Source organism: Nomascus leucogenys, chromosome 11 (genome assembly GCF_006542625.1).
Source record: "Nomascus leucogenys isolate Asia chromosome 11, Asia_NLE_v1, whole genome shotgun sequence".
Classification (NCBI taxonomy): domain Eukaryota; kingdom Metazoa; phylum Chordata; class Mammalia; order Primates; family Hylobatidae; genus Nomascus; species Nomascus leucogenys.
This window is the reverse complement of record NC_044391.1, coordinates 39,771,173-39,797,241: the sequence shown is the minus strand read 5'-3', so window position 1 is coordinate 39,797,241 and position 26,069 is coordinate 39,771,173. Positions and strand designations below refer to the sequence as shown.

At 34.3% G+C, this 26,069-nt stretch overlaps 1 protein-coding gene and 1 pseudogene across 5 annotated transcripts in view; one reads left to right on the top strand and one right to left on the bottom strand.

Annotated features, from left to right (window-relative positions):
* HDAC9 (histone deacetylase 9) overlaps positions 1-26,069 on the bottom strand; it is a 906,822-nt gene that overhangs the window by 651,146 nt on the left and 229,607 nt on the right. The window lies entirely within an intron of this gene.
* Positions 370-1,225, top strand: LOC100607377 (annotated as a pseudogene). The gene has a single exon (XR_004032249.1). The product of XR_004032249.1 is annotated as a 60S ribosomal protein L7 pseudogene (transcript).

The window sequence follows — 26,069 nt, the reverse complement described above, 5'->3', positions numbered from 1 at the left end:
TTTTTGAAAAGACATTTCCAGTTTTTACTTATACCCTAATTTTTCACATTACATGTGCTAAGAAACTAAATATTTTCTGTCAAAGGCCACTCCCCCAAGAAAATTACTCATTAAGACCCTAAAAAGTGATATTGCTCACCACAGAAGAAATTGAATTGCTCACCACAGAAGAAATTGTAGAGAAGGCAGATGTGACTTGGTCCTGACCCAATACAGTTGGGTTATTGGAAAAATAAGGGTTTACTAAACTATTTCTGAACTATACTAGACTAGACTAGGCTATGTATTACTTTATTGGGTATCCTAAAATAAATATCATCTATGCTTACTTTTTGATAAAACAATACTATGATTCTTTTTGTTAGAAGTAAATACATAGCTCTTTTTCCGGCTGGAACCATGGAGGGTGTAGAAGAGAAGAAGAAGGAGGTTCCTGCTGTGCCAGAAACCCTTAAGAAAAAGCGAAAGAATTTCGCAGAGCTGAAGATCAAGCGCCTGAGAAAGAAATTTGCCCAAAAGATGCTTCGAAAGGCAAGGAGGAAGCTTATCTATGAAAAAGCAAAGCACTATCACAAGGAATATAGTCAGATGTACAGAACTGAAATTCGAATGGCGAGGATGGCAAGAAAAGCTGGCAACTTCTATGTACCTGCAGAACCCAAATTGGCGTTTGTCATCAGAATCAGAGGTATCAATGGCGTGAGCCCAAAGGTTCGAAAGGTGTTGCAGCTGTTTCGCCTTCGTCAAATCTTCAATGGAACCTTTGTGAAGCTCAACAAGGCTTCGACTAACATGCTGAGTATTGTAGAGCCGTATATTGCATGGGGGTACCCCAATCTGAAGTCAGTAAATGAACTAATCTACAAGCGTGCTTATGGCAAAATCAATAAGAAGCGAATTGCTTTGACAGATAACGCTTTGATTGCTCGATCTCTTGGTAAATATGGCATCATCTGCATGGAGGATCTGATTCATGAGATCTCTACTGTTGGAAAACGCTTCAAAGAGGCAAATAACTTCCTGTGGCCCTTCAAATTGTCTTCTCCACGAGGTGGAATGAAGAAAAAGACCACCCATTTTGTAGAAGGTGGAGATGCTGGCAACAGGGAGGACCAGATCAACAGGCTTATTAGAAGAATGAACTAAGGTGTCTACCATGACTATTTTTCTAAGCTGGTTGGTTAATAAACAGTACCTGCTCTCAAATTGAAAAAAAAAAAAAAAAGAAAGAAGTAAATACATATATAAAGGCGAATTTACTAAGAAAATAATTTTTTCTTCAGAAAATGCAGCTCAGTACCCATAAAATCTATGCGAAAATGGTTGTTATTTTTACTGAATAATAGAAAAGTAGAGAAGGCAAATGAGCTCTCTAGTTAGATCCAAGGTAGAAATTTATTTCTATGTTTTATATTTTGCTGTTTTTTTTTTTTTTTGAGATGGAGTCTCGCTCTGTCGCCCAGGCTGGAGTGCAGTGGCGCGATCTCGGCTCACTCCAAGCTCCGCCTCCTGGGTTCACGCCATTCTCCTGCCTCAGCTTCCCGAGTAGCTGGGACTACAGGCGCCCGCCACCACGCCTGGCTAATTTTTTGTATTTTTAGTAGAGATGGGGTTTCACCGTGTTAGCCAGGATGGTCTTGATCTCCTGACCTCGTGATCCACCCGCCTCGGCATCCCAAAGTGCTGGGATTACAGGCGTGAACCACCACACCCGGCCATATTTTGCTGTTTTTAAAAATGTACATTAAGCACAGTACTCTTTAATATAAAAATATGCTTGAATTTCTGTTTTAATTTTGAGTTTAAAAAATCGCTTCTTCTTCCCTTTCTCAATATTCTGTAGAGACACAGCAGAGCTGAACACACCATACACTAGGCAACATTTTCTGTAGATAATCTGAATTCTATGATGATTTGAAATATGCCTAATATTGTTTCCATTAAACTCTGTCAAATATGTTATAACTGTGTTAAGAATTTATATACCATAAATTTCCTTGGACATTTTAAATACCAAGTTACTAATTACCTTCCCTGCCAAAGTTCATAAGATATAAAGTATTTACTGTTAAGTAGCTTCTACATTTCACCTTAGGGAACGGTGAAATGTTTTCCAGTGGGTAGCTTTAGTGACACATGCCTAAAAAAACTGATGAGTAAGATACCATAGAGATATGTTAAAATCCCATGCTTCTGGTTTAACAGCCCAACTTTTACTGAGAAAGATGGAAATAAATGTGTGTCTTCCTTCACAGGAGATTTTATACAGGAGGGTACAGAGAGGATCCAAATCATAAATAAAGGACTTGGCAAATTGTTACTGGGAATCTTTTGTCTGGATAGGGAATTTCACTCTCAGAGGAAAATTTTGAGCACCATGTTAAGTGTCCTTAATAAAATTTCTCCCAAGAAATTTTACCCAACTAACTATATTCACAGTTACCACCTGTCTTTCAAGATGTATGATTCTTCTCTCTCATTCAGTAGATCCACTTCACTCTTTGCTTGCACATAACGTAAATATTCAGCTTGTTTAATAGAAATAGAAATTGAATTCAATATAAGTGGACAGACAGCATTTACAAATGACTGTTTCATGTGATTTGTAATATAAAATAGTGATAAAATAAGTAATTTATTGGGTGCTTGCAATGTGTCTATTCAGAGCTTTATACCATTATATCAGTAAAATTTCTCAACCACTCTGAAAGTAGGGACAACTATAATTCTAATTTTTAGATGAGGGAATTGAGGCAGAGAGGTAAAGTAATTAGCCTTCTTAGTAAAAAGTGAAAAAGTAAGCATTTAAAACATTTTTCTTGTAACATAAAAATTACTATGAGTCAGAAACTCCATTTCCTGTCAAGATGGCATAATGAACCAGATTTACTATCCCACCTGAAATAATTAAAAATGGACAAAATATTTGAAGCAAACATTTTATGACACTGGACATGAGGCAACAAAGGAGAGTAATCCCTGTGAGATGTGAAATTTTCAAGGTGAGACCAAATATTGTTCCAGTTTAATGCCTTGAAAGATTTTCCAGTGATGAGGCAGTGAGCAGAAACCGAAGAAGAAGTGAGGAAACTCACAGAGTGGAAGAAACAGAGCTGAAAGTCTGACAACACCGAAGTGTTCACAGGAGGAAGAACCAGAGAGGAGAGGGAAGCACCAAAGAACACAGAGAATTCCAGGCCTATACAGAAGTTCTTCCCTTGAAAAATCAGCAGGGTACTGAGCTGTACATGTGTGTAAGGAAACTAAATGAGGCTAGGGAAAGAATAAGCATAAAGAATTAAAGGTAATAGTTCCTGATGGTCACAAAAGGCTAGAAATGAGAGGAAAGCCTCTTTGATCACGGGACACTGAGTATGGTAAACCGAAGAGGCTTCCCCCAGTGGTGAGAAGTAATAGCCCTAGACAGCATTACTCTAGTCATGCCTAACTGGAACCAAAAGGATAAAACTGTTTTCAAATAACTGCCCTTAGATAAAGCTAAGGAAGAATATTTATAGAAGTACAAAAAAATTTTCAAGACCCAAGAAAGTAAAATTTGCATTATTTCGTATATAATAAAAAATTACCAGGTATGCAAATTAGCAGGAAAATATAACCCCAAATAAGGAAAAATTAATCAATCAAAATAGGCCAAAAACTGATAGAGATCCTAGGATTAATTGAAGAGAAAACAGAAAAAAACACATTGAAACAGTTGTGTCACTGTATCCCCTATGCCCAAAAAACTAAGTAGTGACATAAAAGACTTTAAGAAAGAACAAAATAGAAGTTCTAGAGATGAAACTATAACCTGTCAGATAAAAAATACTTTGGATGAGACTAACAGCCAATTAGATATTGCAGGAATAAAAGATTAGCATACCTGAAGATACAGCAACAGAAACTACCAAAATATGAAACACTCAGAAAAGAGAATTAAATTTTTTAAAAAAGAAGAGAGAATTGTCAACATGTGGGAGCATTTTAAGTGATTTAAAATACATATATTTGAAGCCCCCAAAGAATAGAAGATAATTTAAAGAAATACTGGCAAAAAAAAATTTCAAATTTTGATGGAAAATATAAATCCACACAATCAAAAAGTTCAACAACCACCAGGCACGTGTGTGTGCGCATACACAAACACACACACACACACATAAACACACAAAACATGAATAAAACTACTCCAAGGCACATTATCATCAAATTTCTCCAAAAGAGTCATAGAGGTAGGGGAAAATCTTAAAAGTAGTCAGGGGGGAAAACACACACTTTAAGTACAAAAGAAAAAAAGATAAGGATGGCAAATATTTTATGTCAGAAACATTGTAACCAAGAAGATAGTGGAGCCAACATTTTTCAAAATACTAAAAGAAAAAAAAAAGTCAACTTTGAATTCTACACCCAGCCAAAATATCTTACAGAAAATGGAACAGACTTCTTCAAACATACAAAAACTGAAAGAATTCATCACCAGCAGACTTGTACTTCAACAAATGTTTAAGGAAGTCCTTCAAGCAGAAGGAAACTGATGCCAAATGGGAAAATTGATTTATACAAAGAATAAAAGGCACAGGAGAAGGTAACCATATGAAAAAATAAACATTTTTAATTATTTAAATATCTAAAGATACTTGAATGTTTAAAGAAAACTCATAAAAATTCAGCATGGGATTTATAACTAATATAAAGTAAAATCTATGACAATGACAGCACAATAGGAGGGAGAAATGGAAACACACTTTTGGTAAAATTCCCATGATATACATGAAATGCTACAATATCACTTGAAGATAGATTATAATTTAAAGATGTATACTATAAATACTAAAGTAACAACTAAAATAACAAAACAACGAGTTGTAGACAATAAGCCAATAAAAGGAGATACAATGGAATCATTTTCAAAATAATCAACCCATAAAAAGGTACAAAAGTAAAAAGGGAACAAAGAATGGGCAGAACAAGTAGGAAATGAGTAGCAAAATAATAGATTTAAACCTAACCATATCAATAATCACACTAAAGGTACATGGTCTAAACTAGAAAAAGAGAAGCAAATGAAACCCAAAGCAAGTTGAAGAAAGGCAATAATGAAGATCAGAGTGGAAATCAGTAAAATAGAAAGTAGAAAAACAATAGAGAAAATCAATGAAATCAAAAGCTGATTATTTTAGAAGATCCAGAATACTGACAAACTTGTAGCCTGACTGATCATGGAGGAAAAAAAGACAAGATACTAATTACCAATATTAGGAATGGAAATCGCGATGTCACTACAGATTCTATATATACTCAAAGCATAATAAGAGAATATTACCAACAACTTTATGCCTATACATTTGAAAACTTACATGAAATGGGCAAATTCCTTGGAAAACACAAACTACCAAATTCAAGAAGAAATAGGTAGCATGAATAGCATGATATTTATTAAAGGATTTGGTTTCATAATTTAAAATCATTCCACAGGAAGAGCTCTAGGCCCAGATGGAGTTAACTGTTGAATTCTACCAAGGATTTAAAAAAATACTAATAATGTCAATTCTCTGTAAACTTCCATAAAAATTAAAGACTAAGGACTCTTTCTCAACTTATTATATGGGATCAGAATTACCCTGATACCAAAATCTGAGGAACACATTACAAGAAAAGAAAATTATAGACCAATGTTATTTAAATAGAATACAATACTATATAAAAGTATTATATACCTTGACCAAGTAGGATTTATCCCAATAATGCAAGATTGATTTATCATCTGAAAATCAATAAATAAAAGATGCCATATTAATAGAATAAATAACAAAAACCACATGACTTTTCAGTAGAAGTAGGAAATACTAAATACATTCTTGATGACATGAAAATAGGTGCAAACTTTTTGTTTACGTCAAAGTAAGTGATATTCATTCAGTAATATTGCCAAATATTTATTAAGTACCTGCTATGTACCTTGAGCCTAATCCTTGGGTCTAACAAAACATTAAGGAAAAAGAGACAAAAACCTGTGCCTCAACAGAGATTATATCTGTATTGTTGTCATTATCACTGCAACATCGTTGTCATTTCTCTTCCTCTGTTCAGGTATTTCTTTGAATAGCAATGGTACTCTACCACCCACTGCAACGTTGCCAACATGGTGAGTTGTTACTGCATACTGAGTTGATTATATATAACTTACCCTGTATCATCATAGCCTGTGCACATTCTATTTCTACTTCGGAAATGTGAATTATCTTAAAGATAATAATTTTATTTTTCCATTCCTGTTTACCAGGAAAAAGGTACTTAACCCTGTTGTAGATTTAAATAACAAAATAGTGAAAAATAGTAATGCCTTAAAGTTGCACAGTGCTCTATACTTTTCAAAGCATTTTCACATTGATTATCTCATTATCTCATTTTTAAAACTATTTGAACTCACCAGAGAAGGATAATGTTATGTTTATTTTACAGATGAGAAAACTGAAGTCCAAAGAAGTTAAGCGATTTATCCATCATTCACAGCTATTTAATTTTTATACAAAAATATACGTTATTTACCCATCTCCTTCAATTTTCAGAAAGATAGCTGGTTTTAAAAATATGCATCATCTTTTTTGAATGTAGTGGCACATGCCCAATCATTTCATAAGCGGGCCACTTCAAATACATTCAATAATGAAACCCTTTTAATATGGCGACTAAATATTTCTACTCAATAGTAATGAAGTTCAGAACATACACACGCTGCAAGTCTTACACTGTTACCAGATGATCAGGCTGGCCGGAGTGAGCAAGTGCCCTTGTGAGGAAGATGAGATCAGGAACTAAAAATGCACATTATTATAACATTAGAATCCAAACGTAAAAAATATTCATTACATGTCTACAAAGTTACTCTGTAAAAATAAATTCCCCTTACTGAGGGATGTTTTCAAAGTATTATACAGGAATGTTAAAAAATAAGCTGCTTTTTAGACCTATATCATGAAACCATGTAGTTGATTTAGCTAGAAAAATAATCATCTTACTCAAATTATTGAACAGAGGCTAACTCAAAGTGCTAAAGCATATTTTGGAGATTCTTTATCCAATTTCAGTAGTTACTGCACAGCTGACAGGAAGAAAGGAAGAAAGGTTTTCCTCTGCTATAAATAAAATACAGAAGTATAAGAAGGGGGAGCATTTGAAAGTTGGTTGATTTGCTGTTCCTCTTTTAAAAGTCACTAAATTAATGTGAAAATAATTAATATAGTAAGTTGTTCATGGATTTCTCCAAATGACTGCAAATTTTTGAAGAATAATCTTACTCTATCACTATCTCTGAAATAAATTAAATATATTATAAAATAATTAAATTAAAGAAAATCTAACAAAAGCATTAAAAATTATGTTTCTAGGCACATGCAGAGCTCATTTTACTTTAATTATACACTTCTTTAAATTGGTAATTATAAAATATATCCTGACAAAATTAGTTTTAGTTACAAACTTAGGCATGTAAATTTCACACAGCCACCATTTTTTTCTGACACACTGTCAGAATGTCACAGTTTTAAATAATGACAGTACATGGTATGACACCACTACTTTTTAAAGAAATACATCCACAAGAACTTAACGTTCAATTGGCTTCCTCAAAAGAATATAGACAAGGAATAAATCATGACAATAGCTTGTCATCTTATAAAACATGAAATTAGCATAATGAAATATTATAATAAATATCCTGAACTTGGAGAGTGACTTTTTGAAATATTTTGCATGAGATTAAACTAGCAATAATAATTAAATCTCACCCAAATGGCTAGGATTGCAGCCAAATTTCTATCAGTTTTATTCTTTAAAATATAGAGACAATTTTACATATATTCATAGTGAAAAGTACATATGTTAAAATGAAGATGTTATTTACAGCAGAGAGGACAGTATAAATCAACAGTCTTCTCATTACAGAATTCATTCCACAGAGCCTTGTTTGCTTAACTGTGCTTATGTATGTGGACTGCATTTGGGTCAGTGGTTGAATGTGAAAACATGGGACACAAAGAGAGAGGTTAGGATATAGCACATGGATAACCAGATCTAGGCAACATCTCATGAAAGATTTAAAATGAGGCTAGACCAAAATGCTTATAATAATAACAACAACATTAACAATAACAACTATTTGACCTGATACAAGATATGCTATGTGCTATTAATTTCCATCTTGTAAATGGAAAAACTGAGGCACAAGAGGTTAAAATACTTGTCCAAGACCTGCTATCTAGCAGGCATTTGAGTGAAAATTTGATTTCAGCCATTCTGACTACAGAAGGTAAATTCTTAATTTTCTTAAGAGAAAATGTAAAAGCATTGCTCCAAACTAAATATTTTATAATTATATCATTTACATCATCAATGTTACATCATGAACAATAAAATAAATAAAAAGACAAACTACAAACTGTTTGTGTGACTGAAGTACTTCTTGAAATATACTAGTTCATGTCTTATACTTGCCCTTATTTATGGATTGGCCTTCCAAACAAAATCACTTCCCCACCATTGGATCAGCCATGATCCTTTCTTCACTCATCAGTTCTGCTGACAGCCAGTGAAGGTGATGGTTTGGTATCATCCCAGGTACAGCAGGGCTAATAATCCTGCCTTTTTCTTTACTTCCTTCTATGAGAAAGAGATTCTAAGCATTCTTAGAAGGATAAACAGTAGCTCAGCATTTACCTCCACCCTTTACCTGAGAATGAATCTACTTTCCCCATTAATCTTTTCAGACTCATTAGAGATGTCTAAAATTAAAGTTATCTAATTCTTGCCCTTTTACTCTCCCAGGCTCCGATAGACTCTTGCAAGTTAAAGCAATGAAAAACAGCTAATAGCCTTCCCAGAACTGCACTAAGATAAGAAGAAAATCCACGTACATCAAGACCATTGTGGGCCTGATGAAACCTTGGAACATGGCAATGAACAATCAAAAAGGAACCACGAGATGGGATCTCTGGGTCACAGTACTACCTGCTGAAGAAGCCACAAGATTAGGACCTAAGATTATTGGTGGCATAAAGATCAGTATTTTTTATCTCTCTGCAGCTATTGCTAAATTGTTTTAATTTTTCTCCTGTGCCCTGCATTAAATGCATTTCTTCCAAGTTCCATTTTTTTGCTTCTTCCTATTTTCAAGGTTTTATTTATCTCCTTAGGGTTGGAAAATCTTCTGAAAGATGGTGGGTGGGAAGTAAGTTGACAATTCTCACTTTCAATATGAAGACTTTCTCTTAATCCCTTTTCAATCCCTCACTTCCAGCTTCCCATATTTCAGTTGTCTGAAAGTCTCAAAATCTATGGATTAATTTCTTCTAATAATCAACTTCTTAAACCCTGCTGGACAAAAAGAAAAGTTGTCTCCTAATTGTGCAGGGTAGTGAGCCAAAGAGGGGATAGAAGTGATCTGGTGATCTGTTATTTACACACATTTTTAACCTACCATTATGTACTCAGCCCTTAACCTCCTGCCTGTAATCTCTGGACCCGTTAGAGTTTCAGAGAGCAAGATAGCTTGCTTCTCAATGTCACTCTCCTTATAGACATTGAACCTGAATTTCCTCTGTGGTGCTAACTCCTCCACCCTCTTCATATATTCCTAAAATTTGCTAACATTCCTTCTTTACAATTATCTTTGTTCCTATGCTTTTTCCTGTGCATTCATAATTTAAATTCTTATTACTACTTGAGTGGAGTTTCTGGAAATAATGGATATAAATATATATTTTTATTAATGTACTGGAAAAGTTACTTGATTTTTGAAAAAGTGACCATCACCAATAATCTTTAATATAAAACATGCCCCGATTGTAACAAGAATGCCTCTGGCATTTGACAAATTATGAAATAGATTGAGATACATTTTCTTACATAATAAGGATTATATTATTTCTAGTTTATTAATATTTTCCTGCAGGAATAGTTTTTTTATCCATCTCTAGTGGGATGTTTTTTTCTTTTGATCTAGTTCTGTGATTATTAATGAATTCCTGACTCTAAGCCATTCCTGATTCAGGTGAATTATTATTTTAAGATATTGCTAAATTTAATTTGCTACTTTATACTTACAATTTTGCCTATAAAGTCATAAAAATTATTGGTCTGTAGATTTTTTGTGATATGATATTCTGTCAGGTTTTAGATTCAGGAGTATGAGACCTTCAAAAACAGTCACTGGAATACTTTCTAGCAACTTCTATTCATTAAGAATTTATCTCTTGAAAATTTGAAAACCTAACTGGTAAAAACATTTTGAGAAGTAATTCTCAAATGATATTTTTCCAGTTTTTCCCTTTTCAAAAGCTGTATTTTTCTACTCTGAAATTATAAGTAATCATTGACTTTTTTCCTGCCACCAAGTTTCACAGTGTGTTAGCTTATAATTTCTATTTTTATTATAATTTATATTTCATTTAAACTTCTTTACTCATTTTTAAAATAACTACTTAACATTTTTAGCTATATTTTCAGACATTTGTAATTATTATTTTTAAGAACCAGCTCTTGCATATGTAAACTCCACTTTTTACTGATTCTTAAACTTTATATTTTATCGTACCTCATTCCCCTTAACATTGTTACATTATGTTTAAATTTTACATTAAAAAATTCCTAAGAGATTTGCTGGGGTTTTTATTGTTGTTTCATAGTGAAATTATTTAATACTAATATATTTGCCATAAGAACAGCTTTGGCTGCATCTCATAAGGTGCACCGTTTTGTTTATTCCCTTAATGGTGTTACTATTTTCTAAATAACCTATGATTGAAAGTTTTTTAAAAACACATTTCATGGTGTGTATTTGAGGTTTATATCCTGATGACATGGGATATAGAGAGATAATAAAATGGCTATATAATGAAGCAGATGAACATAGCTATCATCTCACATAGTTACTATTTGTGTGTGACAAGAGCGGCTAAAATCTACTTAACATAAATCCCTAATACTATACAATTTTATTAACTTTAATCCTCATGTTGTACATGAGATCTCTTAATTAGTAATCCAACACATGTGCTATTTTGTGTTCTTTGGCCTAAATCTCCCCATTTCCTCTCTCCAACCTCACCCCATCCAATGGTAAAGACTGTTTTAACGTTCTCTATTTCTATCTCTAGTTGAGCTCTGTTTAAAAACTGCCTCTGACCCAGTAGTTTTTAATGGCTTGTTTCTTCCATATAGTTATTTATTTTGTGTTACTGTTTTTCTTACTAATTTCTGCTTTATTACATTGTGATCAGAGAATACAGTATACAGAGTATCTTTTGGCATATAAATTAATACCTAACAATATCAGCAACTATATTTGGCATGACATAAACATAAATTTCGACATAAAATAAATTAAGGCTTTTCAGACTATAGGAAATACTCTGAGAAGGGATCCTTGTGTAAATTCATTTCCTCACAGTAGAATATTTCTGTCAAAGATTCCTGCACTTCTGAAATCAAGCCAGGTTTCTGCTTCTCCAATGCCATAAGGTGTATGTTGATTTCTCAGCCCCTAACAAAACTATTAGCTCACAGTCCACTGAACATGAAAAAAGATTACATCCTTTATCTTCAACACAAAAACATAGGCCAAATTGAGATGTAGTATTTTTCAACTATTTAAATAATCACCATCTTGAATTTCTGGAAAGTATTTTAGAAATGTATTAATTGAAATCCACAGCAGCTCAATGGCTTGCCTGCCATTCCACACCTAATATAAAGGAGCCAGGTGCAAAACATTTTTTTATCCCTGTGCCATAGCTCCCTTCCAATGCATCCCCTCTTTTATTGGACCAATTATGGAATATACTCGATTTTAAGTATTTTTAATTTATTTGGTTAGAAAAGCTATATGCAAGAAGAAAAGCAACAGTCAAGCTTAAGTGATGAGGGGAATTTTTTAAAGTAAAAATCTCTCTCTCTCTCACACACACACACACACACCCACACACACGCGCACACGCACAGCCACAATTCACAGACACTTGGAAAAACTAAAAAATGGTCTTTGAGGTGGAATGAGGAAGGCTCTTAGGGGAACTCTGTCTAAATAGACCAGTTTATAATATTTACTTGTCAACCTTACCTTATTTCTACCAGAATATTTTGGTTGTTAGTTTGAAAATCTCTAAATGAAAAAATAATCAGGGAAATTATTAAGTATCTGGGTGAATTACTCACTCTGCTAGAAAGAATTTTTATTCGAACTCCAAAGAAAATAGATGGCACTGTTTTAAACAAATTTAAACATCTGAATGACTGGCAAACGCCATGAAAAGTATATTGTGCTTGACAGAAGTCCAGTATCTGTGTTCCAGTCCTGGCTCTGGAACCTGAGCATCTAACTCAATACTTCTCTAGGCCTCCTTTTCCTAAGAGGCTCTGTACATGTGATCACCACTGTGCCACTGAACTCAAATTTTGTGAACCTGAGTTTGAGGTAATATTGTTTATTATTTCAAGCAATCTCTATTGAGGATCTACTGAGTGCCAGACAAAAATGCTATGATATAGAATATAACATTTAAAAGGACAGTTCTAGTCCCTCTCTGCAACAAACTTGTAGCAGTCCACTACTTCATCACCTCGAATAAGGTAGGTAGTATACATAAGATAATCATTATTCTAATACATTTTTCCTGTGTACACAATAGACATTTTGTACTTCTTTTTTAAAATTTTTTTTTATTATAATTTAAGTTCTGGGATACATTCTGAACTTCTTTGGGAGTAACTTGAGGTTGATGAAAACAAAAAGAAGAAAAGTTAAACATTTCTGTTCCATTCTGCAAGCAATACTACAGGGTCAAAAAGTTACATTTTACTACACAACTAATAAAAGGTAGTGCTATAATCCTCAGCTCCATTTTTGTCTGATATTATTAGAGCTATTCTAATTTTAACTGAAAATATATATTTCCTGAAAATATGTTAACTGAACACGTCTTCTTTTCATTAAAAAACACAACTTTTCATTATGCCATATCAGAGATTAATAACAAAAGTAAAAGATAATTAGGCAAAGATATTTAAAATAAATGAAATTCATAAATGTATTACATGCCTGATTGTTTGGCTAAAATTAAACAACTAATCTGAATATGACTGATGGGAATGATGCTGAAAGAACAATTAAAACAAAGGCAAAGAGGCTCTGCACATGTGATCACTTCAGGTTAGGTCTCTTGTTATTTTCCATTTACCTCTTGATAGTTATACCTATCAAATGCAAAACCTATGATCAGTTTCCCATCTCTGTTTATGGTTGTGATGACAGAGAAATCAGTTGTTAATTGGTCAGCTCAAATTGTATTCATGTATTACTGTATGTCTGTGTAATCCTCCTTGATCTAAAATTTCCCTGATTCTCCTCAGGGTTATTTGCCTTATGTTAGTAAAACCAGGATGCCACAATGCTAAACTTACTGTTCTGCCATTTGTTTCAGATTATTCTTCCTACATGCTCCAATTTGCATAACTTTATTGTTTTGTAGATTCTAAGCTTGTGAATTTATTACCAAGGCACCTGCCAGTGTTACTGTATTTAAGGAACTGTCAGCAGTTTCTATTTTGGGGTTCTAAGTTGGCTACAAAAATTCACTCTGGGATAAATTTTGGCATGTGTTATAGGGTAACAAACCAAAAGTGACTTATTTTTAGAAAACAGGGAGGGAGTAGAGGGGAAATAGTTTTTGGTTGTTTTTTTTTTTCCCCTCCTGAGGTATAGAAATATAAAATCAAAAACAGAAGTTGGTGGTTTCAGAAGTATTCTAAGAGATTAATTCTCTTTGGCTTTCCTGAAGTTAATATCTTTTCAACCCATTAGTCAACATTACAGACTAATGCTTTGGGGGACTGTAACAAAATATTAAAAATATCTGTTCTATTTACAGACGATGTATCTTGTATGTCCATTAATTTTAATAGCGGAATAGCAGTTTTAGGAGAAAAATATAATCCATTTAGTGAAAATTAAATGTGAACTAACAAGTCTCAGATTTCTGGCAAATATCTAAGTGTCTGAAATACCACCCTAAGTGTCCCCACGCCACACATCTACTCACTATTATCATAGAGCTTCACTAAAGTGTGAAGAATTACAGATGCCCTGGGTTTCATTTAGTTTTGAAACTATGTCTCTGAAAAGAATCTTCACAATCTAAATCTTCATTTGGCAAGCAGAAAAGACTGATAAGTATAACTAGAACATCTGCAAAATAATATAATCAGAAAAATTTTATTTTCCCAAAGCATCAAGGTATGAGAGGTGGGTATCATACCTTCCCATTATTCTCACACACATGAAACACACACACACACAGACACACACACACACACAGACACACAAGCTTTAGAATGTAGCAATAAAATATACCCAAAGTACCTTAGAAGTAAAATATATACTATTCCGAAAGCAAAACTAGTAAGAATGTTGTGGCTAGCTAAATGGTAGTTAAACATTTCTTGAGTACTTCTGGGGGCCAGGCACTAAGCTAGAGAGCTGGGTTAGTAAGCCTACATAAAATGCATAAAAGGCAGCAAGGAGGTGTAATGTGAAATGCAGGAAAGAAACGGAAGGCTTCAAAAGACATAATCTGGATCCAAGTGCCATCAACAGGAATTATACTCTACCCATGTTCTTGAGCAATCTGATCCCCTGACAGGCACATCACTTTTGTGAATCAGAGACCACAGAATATCAGAGACCAGTATCATCAAACATTGAATTATACAATTCATTCCATTCACTGTTTTTTTTTTTTTTTTGGAGAGATGACATTTCTTTTGTTTACTAATCGAACAATTATTCCATTCACTCTCAAGCCGACACTTACCGAAGTGGCCTTCTAAGTATAATTTTTACATATTTATTTTAACTGACAAATAATAATTGTATATGTATGGAGTACAATGTGTTATTTTGATTTATGTTATACATTGTAGAAAGATGCATCAAGTTAATTAACATACCTATCAACTCACCAACTTACCATATTTTGTGGTGAGAATGCTAAAAATCTATTCTCCAGTAATTTTGAAATATAAAATACATACATTAAAACTGATTCCTCCAGTCTAAAATTTTGTACCCTTTGATAAAAATGAACAAATCTTTAGCCACACTAACAAAGAAAAAAAGAATACCCAAACAAAATCAGAAATGAAAAAGGAGATGTTACAACTAATACCACAAAAATACAAAGGATCAGAAGAGACTATTATAAACTATTACATACCAACAAATAGGATAACCTAGAAGAAACAAATGAACTAGAAACATGGAACCTACCAATACTGAACCAGGAAGAAACAGAAAATCTGAACAGATCAATAATGAGTAAGGAGACTGATTCAGTAATAAAACATTTCCTATCAAAGAAAAGCCCAGGACCTGATGACTTCACTGACAAATTCTACCAAACATTTAAAGAAGACCTAATACCAATCCTTCTCAAACTATGTTAAAAAATTGAAGAGGAGGAAATACTTCCAAACTAATTTTACAAGGCCATCATTACCATGATACCAGAGGCGGACAAGGACAGTACAAGAATAATAAATAAATAAACTACAGGCCAATATTCCTGACGAACATAGATGCAAAAAGTCCTCAACAAAATACTAGCAAACTGAATTCAAAAGCACATTAAAAAGACACCTCACCATGATCAAGTGGGATTTATCCCAAACATGAAAGGATGGTTCAACATCTGCAATCAGTAAATGTGAACACCATATTAACAAAATGAAGGATAAAAATTACATGATCTTCTAATTATAATTTGATTTTCCCTATAGAGTGACTTTCAGTTAGTTAGCACAGAGTGGGTTTACTTGTGTATTCTAAATTACTTAGTGCAAAGAATTCTTATTGTAAACCAATAAATTTGCATTTTGGTTGTACACTAATATCTGGTGAGTTTGGTTAATGCAAGCCTCTCCCTGCATGAGAGCTCTACTCCCAATATCCTAACCCAGTAAGTGTCTGGATCTCCATGGCTAAGATCTACACCCTGGAAACTGTGAGTCCAGCACCAACACATAACAGGCACTCTTTAACAAATGAGTAAAGGCAATTCCACAATTGCAAAAAGCCCTGGAAGGCAGCTGACATCTCCTGTGATCACCCTTAGATTACTGTGTAGTTTTCTCTCCAATTTCAATAGGAACTAAAGTTCAAAGAGAAAAATACTCACGGGTTAAGTTTCTATAATTTCATTTTATTGTAATGAACTCCAAAAAAAGCCAAAAGCAAAAAGGTTTCTAAGCCATACTTCACTTCCACTCTGATGTCTTCCAGTCATAATTACTGCTTAAATATTGTTTTATACCATGCTAGACTTTTCCAATTGGTATGGCAGCCTATTGCTGAAAGCCACCTTAGAACACTTCTAACTCAACACCCTCTTTTACAAAGGAGCAAATTGATGTTATTATTTCATCTAATACTATAACAATAAAAAAGGAAATAAGTACCAAATGAATATTAAAATAACCAAAAAATTGTTATCTTACTAATTAAAATCAGGAAGTTTGGTGAGTTTGATAGTAGGAAATAAAAAATTATTTCAGAGTAACTCATCTATATTATATTTTGCCATTTATTCAACTTTGGTTGGTATAGGCTCTTCAACTTTATCTTCAATTTTCTGGTAATTAATAGTTTTAATTAGCTTTTTCTCATTTATGCCAGATATAAAAACAAGTTCCTCAGAAATATGTGTTTTTCTTTTTGTTTTTCTCATTTTTTTTTAGCATAAAAATTTGCATCCCAAGATGAAGTGTCGCACATTCCATGTTCTGTTGTGTAACGGTTTTAATTAGTGTAATATTCCATGTTTTGGCTTTTCATAGTAGGTTGAATCTATGCAACTGTCATATCTGTAGGTCAGAAATGATCAATTATCAGCAATTTCATATAGTTCAAACAAATATTTACTGAAAATATGATTATTACTGCAAATCAACTATATTATAGCATTACATCTTCTGGCCATTATATCTAGGTTCTTATATGTAAACTACAAATAATAATATTTTAGTTACCAGATTAAATATAATCTATAGTAGGTAACTGCTTTTCATAAGAAATAAGCTTATTTCCCTAAACACAACTATTTTTAATCTTATGAGCCTTCCATGCACTAATTAAAAATGAAAAAGAGGTGTTTCCTTACTAAATGAAATAGTCCAATAAATAATAAGTCAAATGTAAAACAAGCTCAAATAAAAATCAATGTAAGAATTCATTTATAAATATTTTATAATATATCTATATTGACTTTAATGGGTCATCAGCAGACAGGAACTAAAAAAAAGAATTCCTTCAACTCTTAATTGCTTTTACAGATGTAATGAGGTATCCAAAGTCATAATGATGAAATGACAGAAAATAAGGTATTCAGGGGAAAGGTTCATGTTTACCTGAATAACCTTCAGGACTTAACCCATCAATAGACTACCTGTCATCAGTTCTCCCCTGAATTCTAACTCTGAAGACCTCGGATTTCTGCAAAGTTTCTACCCTGTACAAAAGGTAGAAAGAAATAGCTTCTAGAAAGAAATAGCTTACAAAGATAGATGTGCACCAAAACAACATAGCCCATGCAGTACACAAGTCTTAACTAGCCCTACTATTAGGGCTAGTTTTTAAAGATCTCAACAATTTAAAAGTGATGATAAATCCAAAGTATACATTCATCATGGTTACAGATGGAGCATGTACACTGTTAACATGTTGCTTTTCCTAATCAGATCCTTCATTCTGAGCACAGAAATTATGGCAGCATGTTTGGCTATTTGGGACAAAATCAAAAATATATAAGTGGTGAAGAGGAATTGAGAATTGGTAATTCCTATAGAGAAGTGAAGCATCTACTGCGTTAGCATAAAATAACCAAGAAAATAATATAAATATTTCTGAATATGTGTTATCTAACGTCTACTTCTTTCAAACAATTTTTGCCCCAAACAAATTACAAAAATTCCTAAGTATGTTGTCATTTATAAAAAAAAACACTTTCTTTTAGATGCTTGTATTCAAGCATACCTTATTTGAAGAATGTAGGGAATTTCACTTTAAGTTCTTGAAAGTAAAGGCCAAAACCTTTTGCCAGCAAAAATGAAACTTGAAATAAGACAATAACAGATCTTTACATTTACTAAAAACAGAAAATATTAAATGTAATTTGCTATGAATAATTTCATTTCTGCTGTGTCAGAATATCATTGGTCTAATTTATCACCTGAAAAGCAATAGTTTTACACACGTGTATCAAGAACAAAACCCAGCAGAATGTGTTTGCTTTGGTTAAATATAGTGATGTGTGGCTTAACAACAGAGATACATTCTAAGAAATGGATTGTCAGGCAATATCTTCATGTGGACATCACAGAGTGCACTTACACAAACCTAGATGGTATAACTTGGCTATATGGTATAGCCTATTGCTCCTAGGCTACAGACCCGTAGAGCACGTTACTGTTCTGAATACTGTAGGCAACTGTTACACAGGTATAAGTATTTATGTATTTAAACATAGAAAAGCTACTTTAAAAACATATTATAATCACATACATGGTCTATCACATGACTGTACCATTAATTACAGCCAGTGATAGAAACAAACACTTATTTTATTTATTTATTTATTTTTTGCTTAGATTACACTAGACCATGTGATTTTTACCACGAACTGAAGTTAAATAGCCCCAAACTTGAAAATTTTGTGTGTCTGTAATCCCACCTGCTTGGGAGGCTGAGGTAGGAGGATCACTTGATCACAGGAGTTTGATACCAGCCTGGGCAACACAGTAAGACCTCATTTCTTAAACAAAAAGAAAACAGCAAAATTAATTTCAAAAATAATAATTACATTGTGGTGACTATATGGAACTTAAATTGCTTTACTCTGGCTGTTCTAGTAACTTGTAATGGTAAACATGACAAGATGAAATCAGTCCTATTAAAAGGAGAATAATTATTAAATTGATATTTTGATCATAATGTCAACTGGGGAAATTGAAGACTTCTTTTTGTTTTATTCATTGCTGTTATATTTAAAAAATAGGGTTTTCTTTTGAAAAGCACTGAGCATCAAAAATTAAGGAAACTAATATTTATATTCACATGCGTATCTTAACCTTGATCTTTCTCTAGATAGTCTACTTCATCTCATAGACAAAATTATTGAGTCTTTTTTTTATTAACTTCTGGTACTTCTTGTTCCTTTTATTTCAGGCAATGGATTCAACTCGTACTTGTTGGTCAATTGTTTCTAATGTGCATAAACAGAGGTAGCTCTCTGCTTAGATATTCAATAAGCTCTATGGTTTACAGCAATTGAAGGATGGCAGAAAGGGAAAAGGGCTTATTATAACTTTAAGAACTTTCATACTTTATTAGACAGAAAAGGAACTTTATACTATTTTCAACTGGAGCTTAAAACAATCTGCTGTATTTTAGTATTTGGTGAGGACGTCTCATGTCATTTATCACATTATACCCTGCATTATAATTATTTCTGTAAATGCTAAAGTTATTAAAGGGACCTCTAAGCACCACAAGGCAAGAGCTATTTCTTGTTCACCTTTTTATGCTCTACAACAATGCTTCTCAAATTTAATGTGCACACAAATCATCTGGGGGATCAATCTTATTAGAATGCAGATTCTGTTCAGTAGTTCCACAATGGGCCCTGAGGCATTGCAATTTCTGCCAACTGCTGCCCGTACTGGTGTGAGGACCACACTGTGAGTAGCAAGGGTATACAGCACCCAAGAAAAACCATAAGCCACTCAAAAAGTATTTCCTTTACTTTTCTTTGAGAGAAATGCCTAATTGGCTATTGTAGAAAGTTAACATTATGAAGTATCTACAATACGCCAAAGACAGTTGATAATTCTTACATCCCTATGAGACTGGTACTATGATTATCTCCATTTCAGAGACAGGAAAATTGAGACACTAAGAGGTGAAGTAATTTGCCAAGAAATTGAACTGGGGTTTGTCTAATTTGAAAGCTTCATCTATAATCACATCAGCATGGTTCCCATTAGCATTTTGTAGCCATAATAAATGAGGTCATCTTGACTGCACTTTCCTCTCTCAGGGAAAGCCTTCCTCATCCTTCAAAGTCCAGAAAAATGCCACTTCTTTGACCCCCCTCCACTTTGTATAGTTTTGGAGATATAGATTGAATGTCTATGTGCCCCCAGCATTCATATGTTGAAGCTTCATCCCCAATGTGACTGTATTTGGATGTGGGGCTTTTGGAAGCTGATTAGGTAATGAGAGCTGAGCCTTGTGAATGAGGTTAGTGCTCTTATAAAAAAGATCCCATAGAACTCCCTCACCCCTTCAGTCAGTCATATGAGGACAAAGTGAAAAAAACAAAACAAAACAAAAAAAACCACAAGCCAGGAAGCAGGTCCTTCCTAGGCTCTGAATCTGTCAGCACCTTGATCTTTGACTTCCCAGGCTCCACAACTGTGAGAATAACTGTATGTTGTTAAAGTCAAGTGGTCTATGATATTTTTGTTACAGCAGCCCAAACAGACTAAGACACCTGACTTTTCCTGAGATTCCCCAGCAATTTGCTTCTTGGTACTCACCAAAGACTATTAGTTACCAGGGTGGGTGTCCCTGGTCTTCCTTGCCAGGTGTCAAAAGCTTAAGACTTGGAACTAGGTCTTATTCATAGTTGATCCCCAAAACTTAGGACATGGGAGCTTTTAAAAGATACAATGCCTCTACGCTCCACTTCCAGGGATTCAAATTTGTTAAAGCCCAGACATCAGCATGTCTATAAAAATCCGCTGAGGATTCTAATGTGCCCCCAGGTGAGAAGCCCTGACTTTGGGCTTCATGAGAGATGGTGAGGACTGGAGCTTTCACTGTGAGTGAGGTGTGTATCCCTTTGAGAGGTGTGACTCTCCACTAAAGTGTTGAGAATAGTCTATATGGAAACAAAGGCCCAAGCCAAGAACTGGGCCAATAAGTCAGAGGCCACTGTAATAATCTGACAGAGAGAATAGTGCTTTGGATCAGGGAGGTAGCAATGGAGGTGGTGAGAAATAGTCATGGGTCTAGATATATTTTCCCTAGTAGAGCCAATAAGAAAGAATTGGAAATCAGTGGATATGGAGTCTGGGAGACAGAATGGGTTCAAAGATAACTCGAGGTTATGGGCCTGAGCATCTAGAAGACTAGGTTTGCTACTTTCTAACATGAGGAGGCCTTAAGAAAGGATAAATAACATGTAAACCTTTGATGCTATTCATTCCAGAAGTGGGCCAACCATCCTTGAGGTTGTTGTTATTTAAAATGGCATCCACCCTTTAGTAATGGAGTTCTTTTCCCTGTCATACTTTCTCCATCCTGACACCCTTCTCTAAACTAGGCACCTTTCCTTCCCCAAGCCAACTACCAAGCCCTTCCCAGAATCCTCCTTTCCCCTCATGAATCCTTTCTCATTTCCCATATGCTTATTAGAGGTATTTTTCTCCCAAGGGAACATTATTCTTGCTTCTTTCTTCATCTTGAAACGAGCTGTTATTTTTCTCTCTCCTACAGTGACCCCACACTTTGCCTTCAATCCTGTTCTCGAGTGCCAGCTTACTATTATCCATGACTGTCTGCTTTCTCCTCCTGTGCACCTAACAAGAAAACCACCTTGGATGCCCCTGCCAATTGGCCATCAGCATGATCCTCACCAGCATACTGTAGAGGTGGAAACAAACAAAAAACATTCTGCGTCTGTCTATAGAATTAGATCCTTTCAATATGGAAATAATAATCTCTTGCTAAGTAGAAGATAAGGGCTGCAGTATATCAAAATGACATGTTCCCATTAAGTAAGCCTTGAAAGTTATTCTCACTGACAAATCAAAGATGTATCTAACTATACTCTTGAAGGTAAAATGGATTCTGTGATATCTGATATGGTAATCCACAAAAATTAGTTACTCTGTGATAGCTTAGAACCATGACAGTTACACTCAATACCCCTTTCTCAACATCCAAAAATCTTTCTCTTATGCCCAAAGTTTGTGATTATGAAAAAGAAACAGGCCAAGTAATTCAAATTGTGATGCTCACATTCATATCCTAAAGTATGGGACTAGAAAAAATAATTTTCTGATTGTGCCCCAAATTTACAGATGAACAGTGTTTAATGCTGTTAAATCAATAGTGAAGAAGGGATTATTTTAATATTGGTTTTACATGTAGATGATATTGTTCTAAATGTTATTGTCAGGAGATGGTTCAAATAAGAGAGAAAGGACCTAAGAAGGCTGAGTGACATGGGAGCTTTACATTTATTCCACTAGAAATCTCAAAGGCATTCTCACCTCAAAGAAGAGTAAAATAAATTTAACTAGTTTGAAATGTTAAATATCTCTCTGAAAATGAGGCGAATACATAATGGAAGCAGAAATATTTCAATTTCTGCCCTACTTTTTATATAAATTCTAAATGAAATATTCAAAGCTACAAAAAAGTTACAGCTCTCCAATTTAAAAGAAGTGGATAACAACATTTACATGGTTCTATTGTGCACCAGGGCGCATCTCATCTGGGGCACCCTATACAATTTGATTGGAACTTGGCTTAGTTCAGGAAAGAGAAGAAAAGTTAATAAGGCAATTATTCATGTGCTACCTAAAATCGGACAGGAATTTGAACCTTCTTCGAAAAGGCACAGTATATAAAGGAACAGACTGTCCAAAACTCACCAATATGTACAATTTCTGAACTAAATCAACCACTTTCCCATGTAATTTTTTTATTCCTGTAATTCCACAATAACACAAACATTTTTTTTAAAAAAAAAGCATATAAAATGATTCTGTGGTTAAAACGGAGTATCTTCAGCAACATAAAGGCATATCACCTATTTAGAATGGCCTGTTATTGAGTTTATGACCATTCTCTAGCTCACCTTTTTCCTTTCTCTTGTATAGTACATGGAATATGGTAAGTGTTAAAAACACATGTGAGACAAGTAGGGAGATGAATAAGGTAGATGAACTAATGATGAATGGATAGGATGGAAAGAGCATGAAGGTTTTTAAGGTCTGGAGTTAACCAGGGAGGAGAGAGAATAACATGTAAGGGAAGAGATAGAAAAACAATTAGTTGTAAATACTAAGAACAATTTCCATCTGCTCCACTATTTAGACTCAAGCCAGATCTGACTTGAGTAGGGAAATCTCTGACACATCTAGAGAACTTGCCTTACATATGTTAGAGTCCTTAGGCCTTGAGGTGTGGAGAGAGGAACCTAATTGGTCAAGTTCTATACGTAGCCTACAAAAATGGCAATTGCATATGTTCGACCTAAGACAAATATTTTTATTCTCAATACTAGTTATTTCCTTAATTATCTCTCTTCTCTCTTCCTCTCAACCATGACTTAGATAAATGTGCCGGAAAATGGACAATCGGAAAGATCTCCTAAAAAGTTTATGGGACTGCTTGAGGTCACACAGCTGGCCACAGGCAGAACAGGGGCCAAGCAACCAGGGTTTACCCCCAGCCCAGTGCTCTTTCCACAACACTATTGTGACAACTGGGGTGGGGGGTGTCCAAGGAGAGAAACAAAGTGGGAGGAAATGTTAGACTTATCTGCTCACTCAGAAATTCACTAAAGGACGTAATTATATCTACCAAAATAGAGATCCCTTCCTCCTCATATACTAGAGAACAATGAAGGAATAAAAAATGAGTCGGCAGAAAGAATGACAGGTCCTTCAAGTTCCATGAGCTAACAGCACTTTTAAAGAGCAAATCCCAAGTTTGCCAAATTCAAGAGTCCTCTGCCGGTGATTAGTTAACGTGATTGACAATAAGGGATACTCTGAAGAGCCACCGATCCTGCAGCAACACATCTTTCAAGGTTGGACAGGAGAGCCGGTGCAAAGGATTTTATTCCCTCAGTCATTATTACTGTCCTGAAAAATAAGAGCTTGTACTATTCACAGCAAGCTCCTCCATTAGCTGGAAGTTAAAGACAGATTTCGAAGTCTTGTGGAGGTGTCACCACTGGATTTAATGAGAAATCAACCACAGAGTACAGGGAGGGGAGAAAAATACAGTACAATCAAGTATCTGATGAACCCAAATTAATCTCATAAGCAGATAAAAGGAAGTTAATAGGCTGCTACTGCAAGCATCCTTGATGATCAATGGGCCCCTCAGTGTGGTTGCATGTCCTCAAGACATTTCTACCACAGATTTGCTGATGAGCCTGTTAAAAGTCAGGCTGCCTATAGTGAGTAGCAGGTGCTAAAGTAAGTTGGACTAGAGAGTGAGAAAAAATCTTTAGTTCCCACTGCCCCTCGTGAATTGTTAAGGTTAAAATTTGGAACTGAAAATTGGTCATCAGCAACAACAAAAACCTGCTACAGTAACTAAAATAGATTCTATACGTGAAAAAGAAAATTACTTTTCTCACTCAGTTTGTGCTCCAAGAAAAAAAAAAAAACAAAATACTGGATGAATGTTGTGATTGCCTGCCATTAATGGCAAAGCTGTTATTTTAAGTAACTGCAAAGAAACTTTCCAAAAGCCTTCAATAATTTCGATAATATTTAAGACCAGCTGTAGATGACAAATACATCTTTACCTTCCAAAGTTGGATGGCTAAATATTTTTTTGAGGAACACAACAGAAGTGCCTCTTAAATTTAGCCTTTTTTATATTTTTGTCAGAGCTAAATTACAAGCAATATATTGGTGAGTTTTAAAAGTCAAATAAAGAAAGTAAATTTAGCACATAGTTTACAATGGCAATTTCTCATTCCAATAATGATGGGGATCTCATAACATTTAGACTTTGCAAGAATAGCAGATTTGTTTGACTTATTTTTAAATTTATAGGCGTCAACAAATAGCATAGTTTCCAAATATTTGATCTGATTTTTAAAATCTGGCTGGGAATCTGCAAGTTTCCATTTTATTGGTTGCTAGATGAGCTTTTATTTGTAGATACATTGTGCCTAATTTTAAACTGCATTTTGGCTTTATAGTTTACGTTTAAATGCATAAACACAAAAAGAAGGAGATAACTAAAAGATACTTAAGATCTGAAAGGCGATTTTGAAAGTTTTACTGAACCCCAAACAGATCTTCACCAGCAACAGAAACTACTCTAGTTAGTATGAATAAAAAGAAAATACCAGAAAATAAATACCACAAAGTGTTTTTGTTTCAACCATCATGGTGTTTTTAAGATTATCAGCTCAGAACTGTAAAAGCAATCAACAATTATGGTAAATGCTACTACACTAACAAACATTTAACATTTGTTTGTATCAGTGCTTGTCACTCTACAAGTTACAGAGGAATCCCCCGGAAATGCAGATTCTGACTGAGGAGGTCTGGAATGGGCCTGAGATACTGCATTTCTTGGATCTCTCTGCTGTGATACAAATACTGCTGATCCCAGGGCGAGACTTTGAGGAGCAAAAGTCTGTAATCTACTAAGCACTATACAAGTCATTATGTTTTTACATTTAACCTCCACCACCCTATGATATAGGGTGTATTATCCCCGCTTATCACATAAAAAAAAAACAGAGGAAAAGAGGTATTTCATATAATTCTGTGACAGACCCAAAGTATGAACCCAGGTCTCTTTGAAGCCAAAGCACAGACCTCTATAATAGTTTACTTGCCTTCATCTCTCAAGAAAAGAATTGATCATCATCAGTAGTTAATGCTACTTACTAGCAACTTGCTAATTCATGATGAATTGATTCAAATCAACAATAGAACAGTTTAAAAATCCAGATGCTGAGACCCCACTCCACTTTACTTCTTTTTCCATGAATGCAGTAGGAATTGTCAGTTCTAAATATTTTCACCATCTCCGCAGGTGACTCCAGGTATCACTGAAGTTATTCCTTAGTTATTGCTGTCTGTAGTTATCACTGAAACAAACGTCATCTGCATTCCATTTGTGATTGAAAACAGTAAGTGTGAGGTGTGCTTGCTGATCAAGCTGATCAGCAAGATGGAAAGGATTTCATATTTTT